A 23910-nucleotide genomic window follows, 5' to 3' on the forward strand; every position below is an offset into this window, starting at 1 on the left:
AGCGGTTTGAATTGAGAGTGGGGGGGGGACTCCCTACTTCATGCAGCGCTCACTGCGGCTATTCGTGCGCATTGGAGAGAGGGCCAATCGGAACCTAATGTTTCTTTAGGCTGTCAATACATAGTGACTGCAACGGGGAGGTTTAAAGTAGTCCATGCTGTACAAGCGCATGACTCTTGAGAAGCTACCCCCTTTGGACATACTCAAGTACAAATGGGAGGTTGACGTAGGGAGAGAGATTCCAGAAAGGGCTTGGGCTGAGATAGTGGAGCGAGCGTGGAAGAGCACCAGGAATGCCCGCTTTCAATTGCTTCATTTTTGTTTTACATCGGGCTTACCTCACGCCAGCAAAAATCAAAACATATTTTAACACTGACTCAGACAAATGCCCAAGGTGTTGGGGTGAAGGGGCAGACTTCCATCACATGCTCCAGGTGTGCCCGCTCCTGACTAATTACTGGAAGGACGTACTTGCACTATTGAAGGCGGTGACGGACAGGGAGCTAGATCTGGCATTGGGGACTTGTATACTGCATTGGTTTCCCCACACAGCTAAAACTAAGATCACCAGCAAGTTTATAGATATGGGATTGGTAGTTGCCAAGAGGGAAATCACGGCACACTGGAAGGCGAGTGGGTCCCCGAGCTCAGATCGATGGAAGAGAGTCTATCAAATGGACGGACTGTGATGGAATAGTTCAGCTACAACTGGCAAAGAGGACGGGGAGTGACAGAGCACTTAAGGCAGCTAGGGCGTGGGAACACTTGGTGGGACTATTGAAAGAGCCAGACACTGATATATAAAAACTGACAAGGAAGGCAACATCCTCTCTCAACCGACCATGGGTCTCATGACCCATGAACCCTCTCCACTCAGCGGGCAACCCACAATAGCAAGCCGTAGTATCAAACACTACCAAATAAATCCCGCAGCACTAAAGCATAAGCACCTGACAGGCCTATACTGCAATGCACGCTCCCTTCCAAAACACGCCACTATTGTAAAACGTTTCTCGTCTCCTTTACATATCAGCCGCCCTTTCATCCCCACTAGCGACTGGACCAAGCGTGTGGCCAGCTTCTTACACAAATTTTTTTTAAAGTATTCAGTACTCCTTTATGGATAAACCCTTAGAGGTGGAGGAAGTTTGCTACAGCGTGGATGCCTGTCTTCTGCAATTCCCGAATATCAGCCTCAATCAATCTTTCTTTTATGAAAAATTCCAAGTCTGGTTCACCTTCAGACCCTTGTCCGGCTAAAGTTTTGTCATCCATAGCGGAAGTGAATAATCCAGCTGTTAATTCAATTTTAAACACCATATTGCGGGAGGGCCTTATGCCTCAAATTTGGAAAAACGCCAAAATACTCCCTCTTTTTAAAAAACTACGGCAGATCCTGAGGTTATCAGCAATTATAGGCCTATCTCCCTCCAGCCCTTTTTCTCCAAAGTCCTGGAGAAATATGTGAACGAAGTTATTACGAACTTCGCAGAGGCCAATGATCTCCTACACCCCAGTCAATCGGGCTTTACAGCCAACTTCAGCACGGAAACTGCCTTGCTGGAGGTTGCTGAGACGATTAAAACCACGTTAGATAGAGGAGGGAGCGCGGTTCTGATGTTACTCAACCTCTCCGCGTCCTTCGATACCGTCCCCCACAAGCGACTCTTGCAAAGACTTGAGGGGGGCGGGTTTGGAGGCACGGTATTGAAATGGTTGACATCCTTTCTCAGCAATCGCTCTCAAACAGACTGGGCAACACCTTTCTCTGCAGAAATCCCGTCCTTGAACGTGGAGGGATCGATTCTCAGTCCCACGCTGTTTAATGTGTACATGGCCCCTCTTGCCCTTCTCGCTGAGAAGCATGGTGCTATAATAGTGTCATACGCGGACGACACTCAACTGTTCACGTGCGAGAAGGGCTCGGACTTTGATGGGACCAGTATAAAGAACTGCCTCTCTGAGATTTTTTCGTTGTTTAGCTGTAATCAACTAAAATGCAACTCTGATAAATCAGAGATTTTTTTCTTTGGCCCTCGCCCACAAGAAGCTTGGCACGCTTGGTGGCCACAAGACATGTCTCCCCCACTGTCTGAGGCCACTACTGTGAAAAATCTGGGAGTCAAACTGGATTCTGCTCCCTCTATGAAGCTGCAAGTCCAATCTGTGGCAGGTACCTGTTTTGGGACATTGAAAATGTTGAAAAACTTCCTCCCACTCCTACCAGTCTCTCATCGTAAAACAGTTGTCCAGGCCTTAGTGATATCAAGACTGGATTATGTTAATTCTTTGTATCTGGGACTTCCAGAGTACCTACTGGGTGGTCAGCAAATTATTCAGAACATGGCAGCCAGGGCCATCTTTCTAACTAGGCCCAGAACACATACCTCTCATCTCTTGTCCTCACTTCACTGGCTTCCACTGCAAAAAAGAATTCACTTCAAAGCCTTAGTCCTGGTCTTCAAAGCTTTCCATGGGATTGGGGCCCCATATCTAAGGGAAAGATTTCAGCACATGCCTCAGCGTTCCTTAAGAACTTCTACCCAGTGCTTGATCTTGACTCCGAAGGTCAAGCACTCACTGGTAGGGGGAAGATTGTTCGAAGTAGCAGCATCCCGACTCTGGAATAGCCTCCCCCCCCCCCCCCCCCCCCCCCCCCGCTGCGACAGATCCCGGATGTTCTGACTTTTAGGCGGAATCTGAAGACGTGGCTTTTACAGCTATAGGCTTTTTTGGCACTGTGGTTGGGGGTGTTCGTCTGTCAGCAGTTATGGTGGTCTTTTCTCAGCGTCAGGACACTCTACTGAGTAGCCGCGCGCTCTATAAATTCCAGATAACATAACATAGAAATCTGGTCCCTACTAGACTCAGAGAAACCTGACTTCTGCATTGCAGAGACCTGGCTCCACGAATCTTCACAACCAGACATCTCCGTAGCCCTCCCTCACGATTATCAGCTGACTAGAATCATAGAAAGTATAAAAGGGGTGTCTGGATAGCTATTGCTTTTAGAACAAACACCAAAATACACACCATAGAGTCCTTTCAGGCAGAATGGGGCGAAATCTGTATTTTTAAAATAGAGAGCACCAGCAAGGAGACCTGGAGAGATGCACTTCTCTACCGGCCCCCTGGCAACAGAGCCCACTTCTCCAGCAATCTAATAGAGGCAATTGCGCCACACATCCTGGCCGCTGCTAACTTCCTCCTATTAGGGAATTTTAACTATCACGCAGAACTCAATCTGATCCACACTCAAATGATCTTACCTCCAGCTTAAACACATTAGGCCTAAATCAACTGGTGATAGGTCCCACCCACATAGCTGGTCACACTTTAGACCTACTATTCACAAACTCCCCCCAAGTAAAGATCGATCAACTACTTCCAGTCCTGTGGTCTAACCACTATGTAATAAGGTTCCGAATACATGGAATACCGATCCAACTACACCCCACGAAAGAATCTAAACTAAGTAGGCCTGGAATAAGATACATTTAGAGTCCTTTTCTGCACACTTTGTCCTACTCTTCCCTTCGGGGCTGGCCTTTCCCAACGAGGCAGCCAAATGTCTTGAACAAGCCATCAGCGCAACCCTAGACATAATCGCTCCTAGAAAGAAAAAAAAATGTCCAAACAAACTCATCCCCTGGTTCACCCCAAACTTAAAAATTGACAAACTTGCAGTTAAGAAGGCAGAACGTAAATGGAGGCATACAAAAAACACAACAGACAGACAGTACTACAAAACAACACACCGGCACTATATGGATCATATAGCCACATCCCAAAAAAGTTATTTAGGCAACAGAATTAATCAGGCCTCCAACTCTCACACAGAGCAGTACAAGATTGTGAAGGAATTCACCCCCCCCCCCCCCCGGCAACCAACGCATGACGCTTCCCAGGAGTGGGTCGACTTCCTCTCATCCTTTTTTGTGAATAAAATAAATGACATTCACAAACTCTTTCCCAAACCGACTGACATACCACCAAAAGAGAGACAGACTGAGAACCTTCTCTTGCACGCAAACTCTCCCAGAGAATTTCACGCAGTCACAGAGGAAGAAGTATCTTCCACTCTAAGTAGGAATAAATCCGGCTCACCGACCGACCCTACCTCCTCCCAAATCCTAAAATTGGACTTGCCCTTCTCCCCAATCAGACCAAAATCTTCAATTTTTCGTTATCTCAATCCACCGTACCTTCACTCTGGAAAGAGGCCATAGTCAGACCCATCCTAAAAAAGCCGTCAGACGACCCTAAACACCTACCGACCAATCTCTCTTCTACCCTTGTTTGGTAAAATCATGGAATCACTGGTCAACAGCCAACTATCCAAACACCTAGAAAGCAAGAACCTGCTGAACCCATCTCAATCGGGGTTTCGGGCCTTCCACAGCACCGAAACGTCCTTACTAGAGATGGTCGATAACATCAGGCTCTCTCTTGACGCCAGACAATCTGCTATCCTGGTCTTACTTGACCTATCGGCACCTTTCGACACTATCTCACATGGCATCCTCTTGGAGAGCCTATGGGAGTTTGGTGTTGAGGGCCCCGCACTGAACTGGCTCACGAGCTACCCGACGGACCGATCATCCAAGGTCCAAATCAGAGCTTTTTCCTCCAGTAGCCAGTATATTGACATGGGCGTCCCACAGGGATCCATCCTAAGCCCTACACTATTTAATTTGTATTGGTCTCCCTTAGCCAAGATATGCGGACGACACACAACTACCAATTATCCAGGGACCCAATCGCACCGACACTAAACGCAGATTCAAACATTGCATGACGGCTATAAATGACTGGCTGACAAACAACCATCTTCTACTTAACGCCAGTAAAACAGAAAACATGCTCTTTGGTGATGCCCGGAAACTATGGACCAACGACTGGTGACCGCCCTCTCTAGGACCCTGCCCCCCCCACCCAAGACGGCAGCCCGCAATCTTGGAGTGATAATAGACAACAAACTCTCCATGTCGGACCACATTAATAATGTGGTTTGCACCAGCTATGGTCTAATGCGTAGCGTTAGAAAAATCTTTAAATGGATTCCTTTATCCTCTCGCATGCCCTTAGTACAGGGACTAATCATAAGCCGCTTGGACTATGGAAACGCATTACTAGCATCCATAAATGAAGCACATCTAACAAAGCTTCAGGTCCTGCAGAACACTGAGGCCAGGCTGGCCCTAAACCTCCCCCCGAACCCCTCCCCCACCCCGCTCCTGCTCACCCTCGGCTCCCAGCCTGAAGACCCTCCACTGGCTGCCCATCAGAAAGCGGATACATGTCAAACCCTGCTGTCTGGTACACAAAATCTTCAACAGTAAAGGACCGCAATATCTAGCTAAGAAACTGTTAAAACATCAACCAGTAAGAACCCTTCGCTCCACCAGTAAACAACTCCTAACTGCACCTAAGGTCCGCACAGTCAGGAACGGAGGTAGATCCTTTTCCAGAACTGCTCCTGTAATATGGAACGCATTGCCTTTACATCTCTGATTGGAAACCGATCACAAGAAATTCCGCAGATCCCTCAAAACCTGTTTTTTTTAGCTCGTTCGCCCCTGTTCTTTCTGTTTTTTTAGTATAAGATAGCGCTAGGTGGCCTACAGGTGATTTATTTATTTATACTCTTATATAGCGCTGGAAGTCGACCCCCGAAGGGGTATTTCCGCGCTGATGCTTAACCAAGGAGCCAAGATTTTAAATAGAACAGAGAGATGAAAGGGGGAGAGACCTAACAGGCGACAAATAGAAACGTTTTCAGGGACTTCTTGAAGGATTGAAAATGTATAATATTTTTGAGAGCAGGGGGCAGTGAGTTCCAAAGGATGGGGCCTTTGTAGGACAGGGCTCGCCCTCCCTACCTAACTTTTTTTATCCTGGGAACCTGGAGTTGTTGCGGACTGCTGGAGCGCAGGGTTCGACTGGGTTTGTAGGGTTTAAATATTTCTTTTAAATATTTAGGTCCATTGCCAAATAGACATCTGTGAATGGTGCAACAGATTTTAAATTTTACATGCTGTCTAATTGGCAACCAGTGGAGTTTAGTCAAGAGGGGGAGTGATGCAGACCTTGGCTGGGCGTTGAGAACTAGTCTCGCAGCGGTGTTCTGGACCACCTGCAGTCTCTGTAGTTGTTCTTCTAGTTGTGATATATGCACTTAACAAATACCAAATACAATACAAAATTAAACCCCCCCCTAATCCAGCCCTCCTTTTCAGGGATCATTTATGGGTAATGGGCCCCGTTGTTTGGTAAGTGAATTATGTGTGATATGTTTCAAGGTCCCTGGTTTATGAATTAGGGGTTGCGCTGGATCACAGGCTACCTTAGGAAGAGTCCGCAGTGGCCTACCCGAAGGCACCCTTGACCCATCCAGATGAAAATTCCTAGAGCCGGGTGTGGTTGCCAACTAACTAATCGAGGGTACTAAACATTGGTAACAAGATGACTCCATGTTGCAAAGGAACAAGGAGACAGAGCGGGTTTTTCTTTTAACAAAGTAGTGCATTCTGGATTTGTAGTCTTAGGTCACGTCAGTGGCTCGGTCTTCAGCATCGCGTCCTTGGTTACAAACTCACATGGTAACAGTACCAAAAAGACGCATCTCCGTCACTCTTTTCAAAATGCACAAGGCCGAGGGAGCCATCCCAATCAGCCCCCGGAACTATCTATAGGCGGCGTACTGTACAGTAAGCAGAGCCAAACGTTACCACTGTAGTTCTGAAAACACAGTGATTTCTTTAAGGATGTTATGGACTCACAACTACACAGTAACACTGCTGAAGAGAACACTCCTGTTAGCCACTTGATTTTCCTTCTAACTCGTACCCTTCGCTGACCGACTAATTCCTACCCTATTGTCCGGCGACAACTGAACACGTCAGTAGATGCGTCATCCTGTTGTCTTTCCGGTTCCGTTGGACTCCACACATAAGATGGCTCCTGCCTATAAATATACTGTGCCTTATACTTTCGGTTTGAACAAACCCCGTACTGAGGAGGCCGGTCTCGAACGTTAATCGATCTAACTAGACGCGCGATCACACACTGTCGTACCGCAGATCTTGTTCTTTTATCAGACGTGTACGCGCGAAGACAAGTTGTCCCACTCCTATTGCATTGGTTGCGCGCTCCCAAAGAATTGTTCAGCCTCTGCTTATTGGCCGAGCACGCGCCTCCTAATTCTCGTTTTATTTGGTGTAAGACGTATGTACCACGCCTGCGCACGTCCTATACAATTTGCAACCTTGTTTTGTCATTGGCTACGCACTAGCCTTGCCTAGTTTCGTCATTTTCCGGGTACGCGCACGTCGCTCTCGCTCTCCCCTCCCCCTCTCCGGCAGTTCTATTCGTTCATCAGCCTCAAACGAAGTCAGAGTTGTTTCCGGCAGGGACGGTCGGAGGAGGGGGAGTGAGGCCCGGCCGGGAATAAACGGTGGGCCTGGACACCGGCTGGTGAGCAGTGGTAAGTATATCTTTGTCTATAGAAGGTAGCTGTGGAATTGGTCTGATCTGAAGAGGCCTGGGCACTGTAACGTCTTAACTGATTGATCCGGAGGTGAAGTACAGTTTAAAGGGGGTGGGAGCTAGGAAGCCACTGTGAACGTGGGTGCTGTGTTTTCGGTGGTGACGGGGGGTGAGTATATATATGTTTCGGGACGAAAAGACTGCAATGAGCGCTAATTGTAATATTGTTTGCCAGACTTTGGGGGTTTGGAGGCCAGGAGTGTGCAGGAAGTGGGTTATAGAGTTCACTATTTGTTGATATCCCGGGAAATGCGGTGGTGGACAGTGCGAGCGGTTTCATGGGGCATGTGTGCGATGTAGATGGAAACTGTGTCAGGGGCATAATGCTCACATAGTCTACCGAGGCAACGTAACCTGAAATGTCCCAGCTTATTTTAAGGGGTGGAGTCTGTAAAGACCCCAACCCACCATCGTGCTACTGTTTCCAGGTGCACGGATATGTGTGGACAGTGAGAAATGTAAAGAGAGACCTAAAGCCAGTGACTAGGATAGCAGTCTTTGCCGGGTCACATGACAACTCATTATGTAAAAAACATCACTTTTTAACCAACATGCAGGTTTTCAACAACATTTCGCCATAGTGTAGTTTGCACAAGTGAGTTCGCTCCCCTGACAACCCCTACATCTGCGGATTTGTATCCATCTCCACTCCCATGACTTTATCCGTCTGAGTGGCCTCTAGCCACTATTCATTTATTTAATTTACCATTCTAACATGCAAAAGATTCATACCTTCCCTTGCAAGAGAGCCTCTACATCCCCACCTAGTTGCCAGACTTGTGTCAGAATCCGAAAGCTTTAGGCCATGATGAAAACTGCCTTGCCGCCGATATACTAGCTTGAAGGTGTCCCTTAACTACCGGCCACTCTCCTTAGAGACATGCAGATTATTTGTATGCGAGCTGCAAGTTGTCTCGAGCATGCGTGGACTTCTTGAGCCGTTTGCTTTCCGTACTATATGTGCATTATAGGGTTATAGTTGTTTTGATAGTCTGTTGGGGTTTACTCCCTTTGCTCTTAAGAGAGTAGGCTCAACAGTCAGTGTCTTCGGAATGTTTACAAACTTTCGATGGGGTTGTCCAACTTTGATGTGTGTGAGTACGGATGGGTGACTGTTAATCTCGGCTGCAGTATTTGGATGCTAAGCATGTATTTAGCTCGGTGTTATGATCCGAAATTGTTTTAAAGTTGCAACACTGCTCTATGCTGTTAATTGTTTCAAAATTCAAGGCATCGCGAACTGTCTGGATGATGTGTGGTAGGTCTTTAGTTGTAGAAATTGGCGTTTTGCTTGGTAGAACACCGAGATCCTTCTTTCTCTGTTGTGCTTTTTATTTCTTTAGGCGAAATGCGTCAACGTTGTATGCAGATTCGGCCCGGTTCCAAGAGTTGTTTCTTGACAACACAAAGTAACGTGACATAATCTGTTGCTTTGTCTCATAGTATTTTATGTGTAACTGATTACTTGATAGTTTGATATTTCTGGATTTGTGGAGTTGCTTACAAAGTGGTGTGCTGTTCATATGCATTGATGTATGGTTCAGACTACAGGAGAAGAGTGGCTGTGTGCACAGGTGGGCAGCAGCTTGGTTTCTGAGCTGTGGGGCCTGAACCAGGTATCTCTGGGAGTGTGTTACTGAATTAAGTTGCTTATTCCAAGAATATGGCACCACGGATATCTTTTCTAGCAGTGAAGAAGTGTGAGCAGGCAAATCAAATCACACAGTTGGGAACTCTCTACTATCGTTAATTCCTAAAATTGACAGTGGTGTTTTCCCAGGATGTAACTATTCACCACAGTTTAACGTGACGTGTGAATAATTTTACATGTTGGTGTTTCCTCAAAGGTATTTGCATATTCTAGCTATAATTGAACAAAGACCTGTTTCAGTTCAAACTGGACGCAAGGCATCTTAGTCGTACAGGACTAGGCGTATGTGGTACCTAAAACTACTGCGCGTTTGTGCTTCGGTCAGGCTATCAGTTCGGCGGGACCTTTTGTCTCAAAACACAAGAGGGGGCTCTTGCATCTGAGCTACCAAGTATGACTTGCAGTCCAAAGTGGTGGATGTTCAAGTCCATCTGTGCAGGGAGAAGTTTATTACCTGTGTGATGCTTGAAATACGTCCACCCTTACATGCCAGACTCTCAGGTGTTCCTTTGTTGTTCTTCCTGTAGCCTGGCTGGGTCTTGTTGGTACTCTGAAAGGTTATGTGAAGGGTTGCATTTATACCCTCTTGGCCTCTGTGCTTACAAAACCATTTGTTCTTGTTAATGTCACTGTTTTGATGTTTTTTATTAAAGGCTTGACCCTTATGTAAGCCTTCTCCACCCTTCAACTGTTTGAGATACCTCATTGGGACCTGACACTGGTCCTGACATTTCTTATGTACACACAATTTGTCTCTGCTAGCTTCCCTCTAGAGTTCTTGACGCTGAAGACTCTTATTGCCATCACACCGGCATGCCATATAAGTGAACTACAGAAGTTGTCGGCCAATCACCATACACCATCTTATTTCTGGACAAGTTGGCGTTTAAGACACGTGTGACCTTTCTTCTCAAAGTTGATACGGCCTTCTATGCTGGCCAATTAATCACAATGCCAGTTTTCTTTGTCTCACCTTCACTTGCAACGGGGGAAGAGGGACCCAATGCCTTGAGCCACAGAGAGTGTTGAATTTTTACATCTGCTTCACGAGAGACTATTGGGTAGATCTGCTCTTTTTCATGTTTTTAAGGATGAAGAAAGGATAAGCGCTGTAAAAGAGACCTGTCAAAATCTATTACACACTGGACAATAACTAGCCCCCTGGAAAATTTCAGGGCGTATTACATGAGGACCAGGGCTGCTACAAGTGCATTGGCAAGGCGTGTGGCCGTTCTAGACATCTGCTAGGTTGCAATGTGGGATAAAGTACATATGTTCATGCAATATTACTGCCATACTATTTAGGTCTGGTGGAAAGGTCACTTTGCCTGCTGTGTGCAGAAGTTTTTGGTTTGATTCCACTCCCCAAATTGTCCACCTTTTGAAGTACTGCAATGGTATCTATTCTAAAGGTGGTAAATCTGAGGTTAGAAGTATCCATCCGAAGAACGTAATTGTTTTCTCTTCCCGGCTGATGCTCTTATCCACTTGTAGATTCCTTACTGTCCAGCCACCTCTGTGTTCTTGTGAAGTGACCTCCTTGTCACCTAAAAAGGTCTTAATTTAGGGACTGCAAAACACACAAGATGATGGACGGAATGTTGCACATTGGCAAAACAATCACCCCCAGTCACAGATCAGGGTTTAATCCATCGTTATTTTGCTCACCACGCCACCCCAGTTCAGACATGGCCATATGCAAATCAGTCTTGACCCTGTGCCTCATGCGAACAGTCCAGCCTGAACTGCCAAGCCATGTCTTCCCTGGACCGGAATCAAGCATCCTAGGACCGGTTTCGGGGTTTCACCCCTCTTCAGCCAGGATAGCTTGACTCCAGTGGCGTAGTGAGCAGGGAACCCACGTCTGAGCATACCCTTCTCACTTGTTTTTGCATTGGTCACCCCGAGTGGGACGGGCATGCTCAGACGTGAGTCCCGTGCTCTCCATGCAACTGGCATCAAGCTATCCTGGCTGAAGAGGGGTTAAACCCCGAAACCGGTCCTAGGATGCTTGGTTCCATTCCAGGGAGGTCCTGGCTTGGCAGTTCGGGCTGGACTGTTCCCATGAGGCACAGGGTCAAGACTGATTTGCATATGGCTGGGTTCAAACTGGAATGGCATGGTGAGCAAAAAAACGATGGATTTAGGCCCAGATCTCTATACTGGGGTGAATATATGACATTGTTCTGCATTCTGTCCATCAACTGTTGTTTTTGCCTTAATTTAGGGACTGGCACATTATCGCATGCTGTTTGTGCAATGTTCTGTGCCCGGAGCTGTGGAACGCGAAAGATAAATGAAACGGGCTTCCGCATGCATTGGTAGTGCCGGGTAAAATCTTTGGATCAAGTCAGTTGCCTCGGAAAACTTTAAGGATGAGCAGTATGTGATTCGATACATTATTTACAATAAATAATGATCTCCAGGGTAAGTTAATAGTTCTTCTATGCCATGATTTTCAAACTAAAAAAAGTTTGACTGGAATAAAGCAGGTGTTACTATCCCAGAGAACTGACAAAGCAGCCCCCTTGCTCTGCAGCCCAATTGAATTCCAACATTACGGGTCTTTAGAAATTTCAAGCTTGGTCTGTAAGCTACAATCCTTTCTGCCAACCTAAAAGGTTATTCTTGGGTATTACTATGGTCCAGTGACTGACCAGAAACATTCATGAGTACTATCAAAAAGAAAGTACATTTGGGTTTTAGGCTTGTGAAAGCATCCATCCTAATTTGATGAGGCTTTATACTGGGTAAGAAAAATGTCATATAGAGAGGGCCTGTGCCTGTCGGGTGTCATCACAACACTTACATCTGTTTTGCCCTAAATGTTAGCTGTTGGGTGTGTATGCCAAACACGAGTTTGTCATTGTGACTGTTTTGCTCTGCAGTAAGTGAAGATACAGGAGCTGAGATAAAATGGATCAACGTATGCCACTGTCAATCCTGCCAAACCTCTTGGAACCATCTTTGTGTCGCCTCGTCTCCATATTTGAATAATTTGCCAGCTGGGCAGAGTGATTATCATGCCACAGGCAAAGTTGCAAGCAATTTAAAGACAATTGTCTTCATAGCTTTTTATGATCATTCACTCTAGTTCACACTGGCAGCCTCCTCCTTGCAGGCTAGGACAAATTTCTCCCGGCATCTGGGGGATTGGTCTTCTCCCTTCTGACTACAATTTTGTAAGCAAAGCGTCGCTTATCTATTGAGTACACATTTTACTTAAAATCGTACTGCTTCTTGAGAATTGCAACAGAGCTTGTATGAGCGTACATTTTGGTAAAGTGCTCTATTGATGGAAAAACAGCTCTTCAACAAAATTGATTTTTGTTTTGCTACCCACCAATACCAAACGTTATCCAAAATTAGTAGTGCCCTGATGTATGACTCGGTTACTTTGTTCCCTATCTAGTTGGTAGGCTTTCTCTTAAAAGGTTTTAGCAAAATGAGGCTTGTATGAATTTCACCATTAGATGGGAGACTGCTCCATTAAGATTTCTGCACGTGAGAACCTTTGCACATGCCTTCCAACCCCTGCCTCAACAATCATTAATCTGACTAGAGAGCTAAACCTGATTTAAAGGAATGAAGCCCTCAGTCTGACCTGGAATAATGCTATACCGACTATAGCTACTATCTGGAAAGAGAAGAAATAAAGTTGAGGAAAGTAGACTATTGGAGGAAGGGTCACAAAGAAGAGGAGAATGAGAGGTGAGGAAGGAATGTGAGTTAGCAAGGAAGAGGAGAGGGAGAATTGAAAGAGGAATTGAGGAGTTTAAAATATTTACCCTTGAAGCATAAAAGGGGGAAAATGTGTGCACTTGATACCATTTGTGTGCCATTTTTAAATGCTGTAATCAGTGTTGCTATACATTTTAATGGTAGCTGTGAAGGTTACAATAGGCAGAATGCAGAAAAAAATGCAATCCGAAGAAGTATTAAATTAATCTGACAAAAGGGAATGGCAATAAGGGGGGGGTGTAATGGGCGGATGGCTACCTTTTACGGGGACCCTAAATTATGGCCTTTCGACAAAACTGCATGTGTGCTTTTGTGCATAATTGTTTTTACAAATGTAAGTGGGTCTTATGCATACAGAAATACAAATCTGTCTACAGAAATTTGCATATTCACAGTCTGTATCGATGCCATTGAAAGGTCAATCTGCTATGTGTGCTCTCTTGCTTGCTGAATGTTGACACCCATGGCAAACCGAGGTTGAAGTAGGTTTCTGTGTGGCTTCTCCCACACTGCCAGGACACTGGGGAGCCTATATTCCAAGAGACTTGGTTGTGAAACTTAATGACCAAGAATGGACCAACGAGATGAGACCCAGAATCTTCTGAGGTTTCATACATATGTATGTGAACAATGGGCAGTATATTAATAAACATAAACGTTTGAAGTTTGGTTCAAAGTCATGAGTTAGTCCTCTGACAATTACTGACGCAATTAAACTAACAGCTCCATGCTGAAATATTTCAACATGAATGTGGTGAATGCTGGGGCTGTCATGGATTGAAGAGCATGCTTGTAAAAAATGCAATAGTTTGAGAACGAGACATTGAATTTCCTATTACGATACCATTACCTGTTGAAGGATGTCCACTCTACCTACACTGGAGCTTTGGTACGGCGCGAATTTAAATGCCTGTTTATAGTGAATCATCGGAGTAGTAATTTAATGACATGGTCACTGTCACTTAATGGTTTTTTATCATCCAATACTCATCCTGGGCTTTGCCCCTACTGGCTGCCAGAGTGATTACCTCCAGGGCAGTGCTTCATGACCGGGTTTAACCACAAGAAGCAGTTGTTTTCGAATGGTAACACTAATTCACCACGAGCGCAAATACTTAGTTGTGGCATCCTGCATACAGCTAGGTCTTTCAGGTGTTTTATGACCCTGAAATAGCGTGATAAAATACACGCTATAGAAACTCGAGGCCCCTGTAAACCTACGCCATCAGGACACCAACCTATCTTAATAGAATCAGCAATTTGTCAGTCAGCTCCTTAAAGACTTCCAGTTTAATCCTTGAGAATGAGTAACAGTGATGATGCATTCACTCGTACCCTGGTTTACAGGGAAATAATTGCCTTTATTGTGGTACCCTTGCTCATACTTTATTTTTGTGGGTAAATAATGTGCCAAAAAGTACTAGACCTACACCTTGATACTGAAATATATTGAACAAACATTTATTTATTAAAAAGTGGGTAGACCTAGACTATTTTGAACTTGTGGGAGTATTTTAATGTCAAGAAAAAATGTAATGTAATTCTGTAGCTCCACCCAAATTTATGCTCGGCCCTGCCTCCTACTTTAATACTATTAGAACTGTCACCTGTACTTAATCCTCATTGGCTAACTACAGCAACGTTATACAGAATAAAGATGACACAGTGCGCATTTTCATTGGCATGTCGGAGACCTGGCTCTGGGGATATGTGGTGATATACTGTGAATAATGTCTTGGTTGCATGCCTGTTTAGAGACATAAGGGGTTCTCTACTTATCAGTGCCTTTTCTTTTAAATGGTCATGCTGATAAATGTAATCCTATCCGTTCACTTTTAATTTCTATTTCTCTCGAATTCTGTAACGGTCGTTTAATGGTTAGATTAGACTGCATGAGTATAACTGGTTAGATCCATCCACCCACTCCTAATTTAATGAGTTTCTTTTTTGTAATTCATGTGTAAGCGTAACTGGGATGATTTCCTGCTTCGCATGTCTGTCCAGAACTGTCAACTCTTCCCAGAACTACATATTTTTACCCCATAGTTGAAAAGAAAGAGAATTGATGAACTTCTAAACTGAGGTTGCTTGCGTTTGATGTTTGCATGTAGTCTAGTGAGCCAAATCTCTGGCAACATTCCAAGATGGCTTCCTTGTGGGCTGGGGGCAGAGGAAGCTGCACTCCCACATGTGTTCTCTGAGGTTGATCGGAGAGCATTCAGAATAGTCTCCCAACAGTGCTGGTGTGCAATGAGATTTATTGTTAATATTTAAATATTTGTGTATTGAGGTCGATTACTAAATCAGATGCCAGCATAGACAAAGGACAAAGACACAAGCCAATGAAAAATATGGACCAAGAGTGGTCCGAGCTTCAAGTGCATACTCTAATACAGCATGCCTCGCAGCACATATGCTGCCCAGGCTCGGTCTAAAGATTTTGATAGTTCAAAAACCAAAGGTACCTACCAGAGCCGCCTCTTCTCTTCCGGTAAATAGATGAAAAGGTTGCATGAGCTTGGTGTTCCGCCCTGAGTATTTATTGGTTAAACAACCAAGTCAAAGGTTATCGCCTTACTCCGGACTTGCTTGCTCACAAGGCCTGTTTTGTGCCTTCACGAAGCAGCCGTTTTGTATGAAATTCATAAAACAGTCAAATTGAAGATGGTTCGCTTGACCTATGAGTGGTTTGTGCTGCTTCTTTGGACAGGTGTTGTGACCTTGTTGGAGGCAGCTTGTGCTAGGACTCCTGCTAAACGTTTGCAGACAAGTCGGATTTTGTTTGAACTCATGGAATTGTTTTCTGCGTTTTGTTACCTTTACCATAAGTGGACATCTGCTGAAGTCAAATGTCCTTGCATCGATGTCTGCTCAGATTGGAAATATATTTTAAATTGAGTGCTTTTCAAAGGAACAGCAAGACTCAATAATTCAGGAGGTTCTATTCTGCTCCTTGATCTGACAGCAAGGCACCTTGGGTACATAGCAAGAATTCAAAGAGTAAGATATTCAGCTCGTAAGCCACAGTTGAGTTTTTGGTTTCTTCTCGTAGCCTTTTTTTAGCCTTTGGGTGAGGTGGGCGATGCAGCAGTAGTCTGGGAGATGTGAAACAGACTAGGCGCTGTTTGGCCTGAGCTGGGTTTAGGTCTAACCCACCCCTTGTGGCTTACTTCACAGCCCCACTCGCACATTTTACATACGATGTAAAACTGAATGCAAGATACTGCAACAGTGCTCCACGTGGATTTTTTTTTTTTTTTTCAGGGACATTTTATTGGGTTTCAGTGACAATATAGCCTGCGCAAAGAATTATGCCATGTTACATCTCAAGTTCTAAAAACAGACCTATAGATGTACATTTTAAATCCCGGTCATAGCTGTATACATACGTGTCATGTATATTTGTTGCGAGATTTGGCCAGAAGAAAACCTAATGGCAGAATCTACATATTAAAATAGACAGCATAGCAACAGAAGAAGAAAAAACTGTTATTCTGGAAAACAGTCTGCAATGTATTGCTGGACCCTGTCAACTAGTAACCAAACACTCGCGTGCACATTTCCCCCCTGCCATTACACCAGAAGTTTCGGGTAAATAGTCCATAGCAGTCTGTGGTGCACCCATTCATAAGTCGGGGTATCCTCCGCTCTCACCCCCAATGATGTAAGGGCACACGGATCATGTTACGGGGATCCCAACCCCGGGATTGGCTGCCACCCGTGGTTCCTTTAAATCAGATAACATTGCAGACAAGGCTCACAAGTGGTCCTCCAGTTTACCATCTCTACGAACATGCGTAATTTGCACTTCTTCTGCAGCTGCCCATTCAGACCCATCTGTTAGCCATTCTGCATATGTGGGTGGCATCGTGCTAGGCCACTAAATTGCTATGCGCCGCTTCGCCAACACCAGGCCTAGGAGGACACGTTTTCTGCTAAATTTGTCTTTGTGGGAGAGGGAATCGGGCCCAACACCTGATGGATCTCACATGGTATCGCCCAGCCCGAAGCTCTTCGTGTTTTGCAGTGCCTCCTGCCAGTAAGGAGACAGAAGTACAAGACCATACCATATTTCTAAAGTCTGGGCCCCACAGGGTGTGCAGCTGGCTCGTCGAGTAGCATAGAGAACATGCAAAGCTTTATATTGCAACAGCTTGAACCGGGCATTGGAGCGGACTACACACTTTCTCGTTCCCCAGCTGTTGGAGGCATCCCACCCTATATTTCCTCCCACTTGCCTTGCGTGTGGAGTGTCTGCAGCAGTAGATTATCACACAGCGACCTGTAAATGTCCGATATCGGTCTACTGCCTTGAGCCATATCTAGTAGTGTCACCAGGGTGTTGCAACAGAATGGCTCATCGGGAAAGATCCGTCGGAGCTCACGAGCCGTGGTCAATATTTTGACATATTGGAGGTATTACCCTGTACTGAATGAAAATGATTCAGTGGCCTCTTCTCTTGAAATAAACTTCCTCCAGGGTGACGGGTAAAAGGTCCTCAGTAGTATCACAACCCCTCTCCTTCCATCTCTGCACTGACATGGAGTCGGCATGTCGTAGGAAGGGTTGCACCACCTGCAATGCAATGGCCGGGGCGTAAGGTGTGTGCTGAACCCCTACCCCCCACCCGAACACTGGCACTGCCCACTAGTCTAACAATATAAGGGAGGTGACCCGCAAACCACTCATTAGCAGGACCGGTAAGGAACACCATCATAGGTGCCCCATAGCTGTATTTCCCAGTTGTCCTCCGGATCCAGCCAATGAACCATCTGCTGCAGGTGTGCCACCATGTAGTCGAGTTCAAGATGTGGAACTTCAACACCTCCTTGGCCCCATGTCCTCTTTAGTGTGGCAAGCTTAATACAGGAGAGGGCACCCTTGTCTAGTACCTCTACTTAATGGCCCAGAGACAACTCCACTGGAATGCACCCTGGCGTGTGGGTCAGAGTAAAGGAGACTAATCCGTTTGACAAATCTTGGGCCGAGGCCCTTTTTTTGCAGCACACGCCATAGGTAGGCCCAATTCATGAAGTCAAATGCTTGCTCAATGTCTAACCGTGTTGGGGCGTAGGCATCATCCTGGAGCTGTGGGCGTGATATTCTGGGCTAACCGTTGTATATTCTGAAGGGTATTACGTTGTGGGATAAAGCCCGTATGACTTAAGCCCATTAACTGAGGAAGTAGGTGAGCTGCAAGCACACTGCAAGAAGTTTCACATTGATGTTATGTAGAGATATTGCCCGAAGCGGCCATTGGGTCTCTTCCAGTCTATAGTACCATTAGTCTGTCTCCTGCATTGTTGCCGGTAGGCTACCGATGCGCAGGGCTTCATAAAAACCGTCCAGGAGTTTGTCGGCCACAATATCCGCATATTTATGATGGAATTCCGGAGGCAGGCCGTTGCTACCCAGAGTTTTCGCAGTTTTGAGGTGTTGAATAGCGGTATGGATCTCCTCTCTAGAGAGTGGGTCATCTTGGGTTTACTTGGCTTTTGGGTCGAGACTCTGGGGTTGGGTGCCCGCTAGAAATTCCTGTAGCCTGTCAGAAGGATACAAATGTTCACTATGCATGCGACATAGATGGGCATGGAATACCTTATTAATAGCCCTCTGCGTCCAGACCAAAGTCCCTGTGTCGATATACTAAGTTGGTATGGGGACCTAGGGGACTTCTGTCGGGCCTGCAGTGCTCATGTTTCATCACTCTCCATGTCGAATCTCTAGCAATAAGCTCGCTCCACGTGGATTTGAGGTAAGTGGAGCATATTGTTTGAGAGATCGGGAAAGAGGGGTGACGTATATGAAAGTGTGCTTGTAAAATGAAAACATTCACCTTTACCATCCTCCCCTCACTCAGCTCTGCGGACCAGTCTCTCCTCATCGTCTCAAATCCAGAAGAGATCTAAAAGCCTGGCTATACCCCCCTTCCCCAAAATTATAAGCTGTGTTCATATGCTGTAGTTTCTCTTGCGTTAGAATGTTTTCTGGTTTTGTTGCCAGGATACCTCTTTTTACAGGTGACAGTTTGAGCTATATACTTAATATAAACCTAATCCAGTTGGGAGCGGAAGCTAGATGGAGTTGGAGCTGTGGGAAAACCACAGTGATTGAACTCTGGCATATCGCCGTTCTGATTAGGATTTATTGTAATTGTTTGAATGTTCTGCCTTATTACTGAGTAATCTGTCCTCAATCTGCTTTTCTGGCCGTCGCAGTTAAATGGACATAGCAATATCCAACTGTAGGAGCAGTACCGTGGAATCAAGGTAACCTGGATACATGTTCATTATCCTCCTTTATCACCATATTTACTCCTGCTTCCACCTGTGATGTACATTCTTGGGAATCCTAGTGATTTAATTAAAGGTTGTGTACACTGACTTGCTCATGAGCTGTCTTTTAGCATCGTCTACCAATTAATTACGAGTCATCCACACCATCTCCTCTGGCAGTGTACACTGACTAACCTGCATGTCCTCCCTGAAGCTTCATCTTACTTTTGAGTTGCTGGTGATACAGTCTTGGTTAGCAGTGTATCCTGATGAACGTGTTTGTCTTGGTTATACTGGTGCCTCTTTTGTCACACAGTTTAGTTGGCTAGAGAGAATTCAGTTTTTGTGTACTACTTCCGAGCTAAGTAGTTATTAATTTAGATTAACTGTCACTTTGCAGCCATAGCAGAATACTACTATGGTCTATATTATCAAGATTGCTGACTTTTCAAACATGACCACTGGCAGCTTTCACTTCCAAATGACTATATCTCGTCAGTTTAAAACAAAAAAAAAAATACAAAAAGGCATGAGAGTGGGCTTTAGATGCCTCCTTTGGCTTTCATGTGGTTTTCTGGTTTGTCATTATTTGGACCTGCTATCCATCAAGGACATGTCATTTAAAAAATGCTTGCATTGTCCCGTTTGGGTATCCCATTAGGCTTTGGAGGATGTTGGATCACATATTTTTTTTATTTGATAAAGTTTTATATAGCTCGAACCAGATCCTGAGGGATATCAGAGCGCTTTACACAAGGATGAAAGGGAGAATAAGACTCCAGTAACGATATCCAGTAAAAATACCAAACCGTTGTAGTCACAATAATCGCAGACAAATGGTACACAGAGAGTAATAAAATTAACCGGTAAATAACAGGCTGCTACTGGGGGACACACCTTACAGCCGAGAGGAGCATAGAGCAGAAACACAAGTTGGTAAAAAAAAAAAAAAATGTATGGTCAATGCAACACATGATGGTGCACTAGTTGAAGGATCAGTGGTTATGAGCAAATGCGCATAGCTCAAATTAAGGTAAGAATTTGTTCATTAGGAATCTTTTGGCTTCAAGTTTGAAAGCAGTTATTGATGAGATTCTGCACAATTCAGAGCAAAGAAAGTTCCAGATCTTTGGGGCAGCACCTGAGAAGTCTCGACGACAAGTTCTCTTTTGTTCATGATGCGTGGTTTCAGGAGTAAATTGTTGGCGCTTCTTGAGGCTCTCACCACAGGATAATTCTAGCTTTTGCGCTAGGTACCTGGGGTTGTTGGCGTGCAGGGCTTTGTGTGCTAGAACAACAATCTTTAACTGAATTCAGGCTTCGTAGGGCAACCATTTAATAATTTTTAGGACTGGGGAAATGTGCTCATTTCATTTGGTACCAGTAACTAGTCTGGCACAACGTTCAGTGCTGACCTTAGTGGAGCCAGGGTGTATTTGGGAAGGCCACATCTATTTTGTCAAACTATAGCCAGTGTGCCCTCTCTGAAGTATTTACTTTGCTTACACAATGATACTTGAATTAGTTGTTAATATTCTTTTTGTTTACGATGTTTGTGTTTGAAGGTCTTGGCTTGTCCTAAAGAGGCAGTACTAACTCCCTTTTTTGCATTCTTTGTTTTACTTTGCTGTCCTGTTTTTATGTTTGGGGAAAAAATCAAAGTAAAATTGCAACAAAGATTTTTTTTGGGGGGGGGGGGGGCAGATGTATCTACTGGTCAATCTTTTGTTTGCCTTTTAAGTTCACCACTTAAAACTCAAACTGTCTTCTGGCTGATTTCATAGCATTTTCCTATGAGTTTACAGCAAAGCTCTGCTACTGCGTTAGGTAAAGAACCCTGCTCCTAGCTTCAGTTGCAGACCAGGATTTTGCTTCATAATGGGTTTTTCATTTTAGGACATATGGCACATACTTAGTCAGTTATTGCAAAACCCATTTGAGAAAAAGTTAGATTTACAGACTTTGCCAATGATAGTTCTTTTACTGTTATCTTGTTCACATAGAATAATCATTTGATATCTGTGTAAAAGACAACCCTGCTGGTATGTCTGCGTTTCGACCCAGATAGAATAAATCCATGGTTCTCCCCAGGACAGTACTGTTTGTCTAATGCCTCGTGCACAGTCTGCATTTGAGGTAATCTTCCCAGTCGCATATGATCCTTGATTATATCCAGCTGTGTGGTAGAGAACCAGTGTGTGCTCTCGGGCCAAGCCGGGATCATCCATGGTATGGTCTCCAGTCCTTCATCCGCAAGATGTTTCTGTCCTTAGGAGACATTTAACCTAATGGTCTATTATTGTGTGATACGTGGTTGTTTTGGAGTGTATCTATCTATATATATATATATATATATATATATATATATATATATATATATATAATCATTTACGGAGCACTTTCTTGCATCTTGTGCAGTCTGCGCTAGCTAATAGCATTTGTTGTATTATAATTTTAAGAATAATGCAGTATCCTCAATAAAGCTATGGGGGATCATTTTTTTTTTAAAACAAATTTTATTAGTAGTTTTTCAACATACTCCATATCACAAACATGTTACTCTGAGCATTGTAATGGTACATACTGCTACAGTGCTGCATCGACATCCACATTGGTAAAGAACAAGAAAGAGAGCAAAAAGTCCACTGTGCATCATAATAATTTGGTAGTATCGTTCTGTACCCAACATCCCCCAACTTAGCTATGACGGATCATGTTTGTCATTCTACTACCATGTTTCGTTGTGATTGATTATCTTGGTTTGGTAGATCAGCAAATTAGTATAACCCATGGGGCCATTAGGCAATATATACCATGGTATATGTGCCCTGCAAGTGAAAATACTTTGCATTGTGTGCATTGAAATTTCTATCCAGCTGTTTAACATTTGCTTTCTTGTGGTGATGCCACTTCATGTCCGACATATTGCATGCAGTATCACAAATTGAGAAAGGTATTCGGTAGATTTCAACGGAAGCATTGTATCGTTATTACAATACTGTCCTATGATGTATCATTGTTGCCATGCAGTATGTTAAAACAGTGTCGCACTAAGTTGCAATGGGTGCACCATATTCGGAACTGTCTGTTTGCATTGCTTAAGTCTGTACTGCATGCCGCTTATACGCATGGTAGGGATGGTATTTTTCCCCGAAGTGGTTCCATCTGCATGTATCTAATCTGGCTCCTCAAAGCTAACTTTAACTTGGAGTGTCGGAGCTTGCATAGTCTTGCTGTGAGCTCAGTGAGTTCTGATAAATCGCTACAAATTGACTTTTCTTGATTTGTCAAATCAGTTCACAATCTGGGATCCATTCATATTACTTTTTGGAGTGTTTCGTTTGGTGGTACCTGGATAAGGAGCTGGACACCAAGAATGTGTCAACACGGTTATTACCTTAAATTACAGGTGTTTTGCCTTTCAGCCCAGAAACACAATTTTTATATTTTTGTTGTTGTCCACTTGCCGGTTTGCAAAATTTAACTGATTTTGAATCCAGTGAGCAGGGTCTCCTTTTTAGGTCTCACCTGAGCCAGCGTGTGCGCTGCTCTGGCGGGACATTTAGTGTGTGGGCTTTTAAAAGTGCTACCACAGCTTTTTGTCTGGCATCGAGTGTGCGGTTACGCGCACAATGACGAGCAGAGGCGCCATCTGGCTTTCCTCTTGTCATGGTGCGTGCACATCGCACACCACTTGCCAGCCTGCTTTCACTTTTTCCTGTGTGTGTGTGTGTGTGTGCGCGCGCACACAACTTCCGGGCTTGTTATGATTGTCTGCTGTGTGACTTGGAAAGGGATTTTATCATCTCCAAAGTGCCGCTTGCCAGCAGCTGGAGGCTCTGTGCTTGTAGGAAATAACTTATTCATGCAGGATAATGCTTTAACAGGTAATGAACGTGACATAAATTTCCTTCTTGCTTTAAATTTTTCCCTCTCCTCTGCTACTAATGTGCAAACAGGCAGTTCTGGTGCTCTAAATAAGAAGTAATTTTTGGCCATCTGCCAAAGGGAAATTTCAATACAAATGCAAATTAATGGTGCCTGAATTTATTTTTATAGCTCCTCCAAAAGCCTCTAATGTGCAGAAAATTCAGAGTGTGCTGGTAGTAATTAGTGTTGCATGTAATCAGGCTGTGGGTGGGTTACACAGCCCCTCTAACATTTTGATACGGTGGTAACATTTTGATTTATCCAAGGCAGAGGATGCGGTTAATTGTAAGAGACAATTTAAAATTGTTTTCTTGGCGGTACAGGTTATTAAGCAGGGCAGATTTTCAAACCGCTCATAAAATGTAAATCTAGGCGCGTGCTACCTTTCAGGTAATTACAGTGCATCAGCCACGGGCGATAAAAGAAGCAGTGAAATGTTTTGAACCGGCTTGTAAGATTAGTTCCATCCCACCCACCCAGAAGAGCAGAGTGGGAAACAAACGGCTGCCGCAGACATGTTCTCGTTTCTTGGAGCCTTTCATACCAGATTGGTGGCTTCTTTATTCCGAATGCACAATTCCTTTTCAGTAAATTATTATTTTTAATTTTCATGCCGTCCCCACCTGAGTACCTATCTTTGTTCCTCCGGGAAAAATTCTACTTCTTCGTGATCTTGTTAGACTGCATATTGTCTGTTTCATTAGTATTTTAGCAAGGATGGTCTTTTATGGGCCCAAAGCGTCTAATTACTTTGTTCACAGTGT

General features: G+C 44.5%; 1 protein-coding gene across 2 annotated transcripts in view; it reads left to right on the forward strand.

Annotated features, from left to right (window-relative positions):
* PPP4C (protein phosphatase 4 catalytic subunit) overlaps window positions 1-23910 on the forward strand; it is a 240833-nt gene that overhangs the window by 93662 nt on the left and 123261 nt on the right. Inside the window, exon 1 of one of the 2 annotated variants that reach the window (XM_085618824.1) lies at window positions 6936-7486. The exons of the other annotated variant lie outside the window; for it this stretch is intronic. The gene's annotated coding sequence lies outside the window, so the exon portion shown is untranslated. Of the gene's footprint in view, window positions 1-6935; window positions 7487-23910 lie in introns of those variants that run through there. 2 annotated transcript variants of the gene reach the window in all.

This window comes from Triturus cristatus, chromosome 7 (assembly GCF_964204655.1).
Source record: "Triturus cristatus chromosome 7, aTriCri1.1, whole genome shotgun sequence".
In the NCBI taxonomy this organism is placed as follows: Eukaryota; Metazoa; Chordata; class Amphibia; order Caudata; family Salamandridae; genus Triturus; species Triturus cristatus.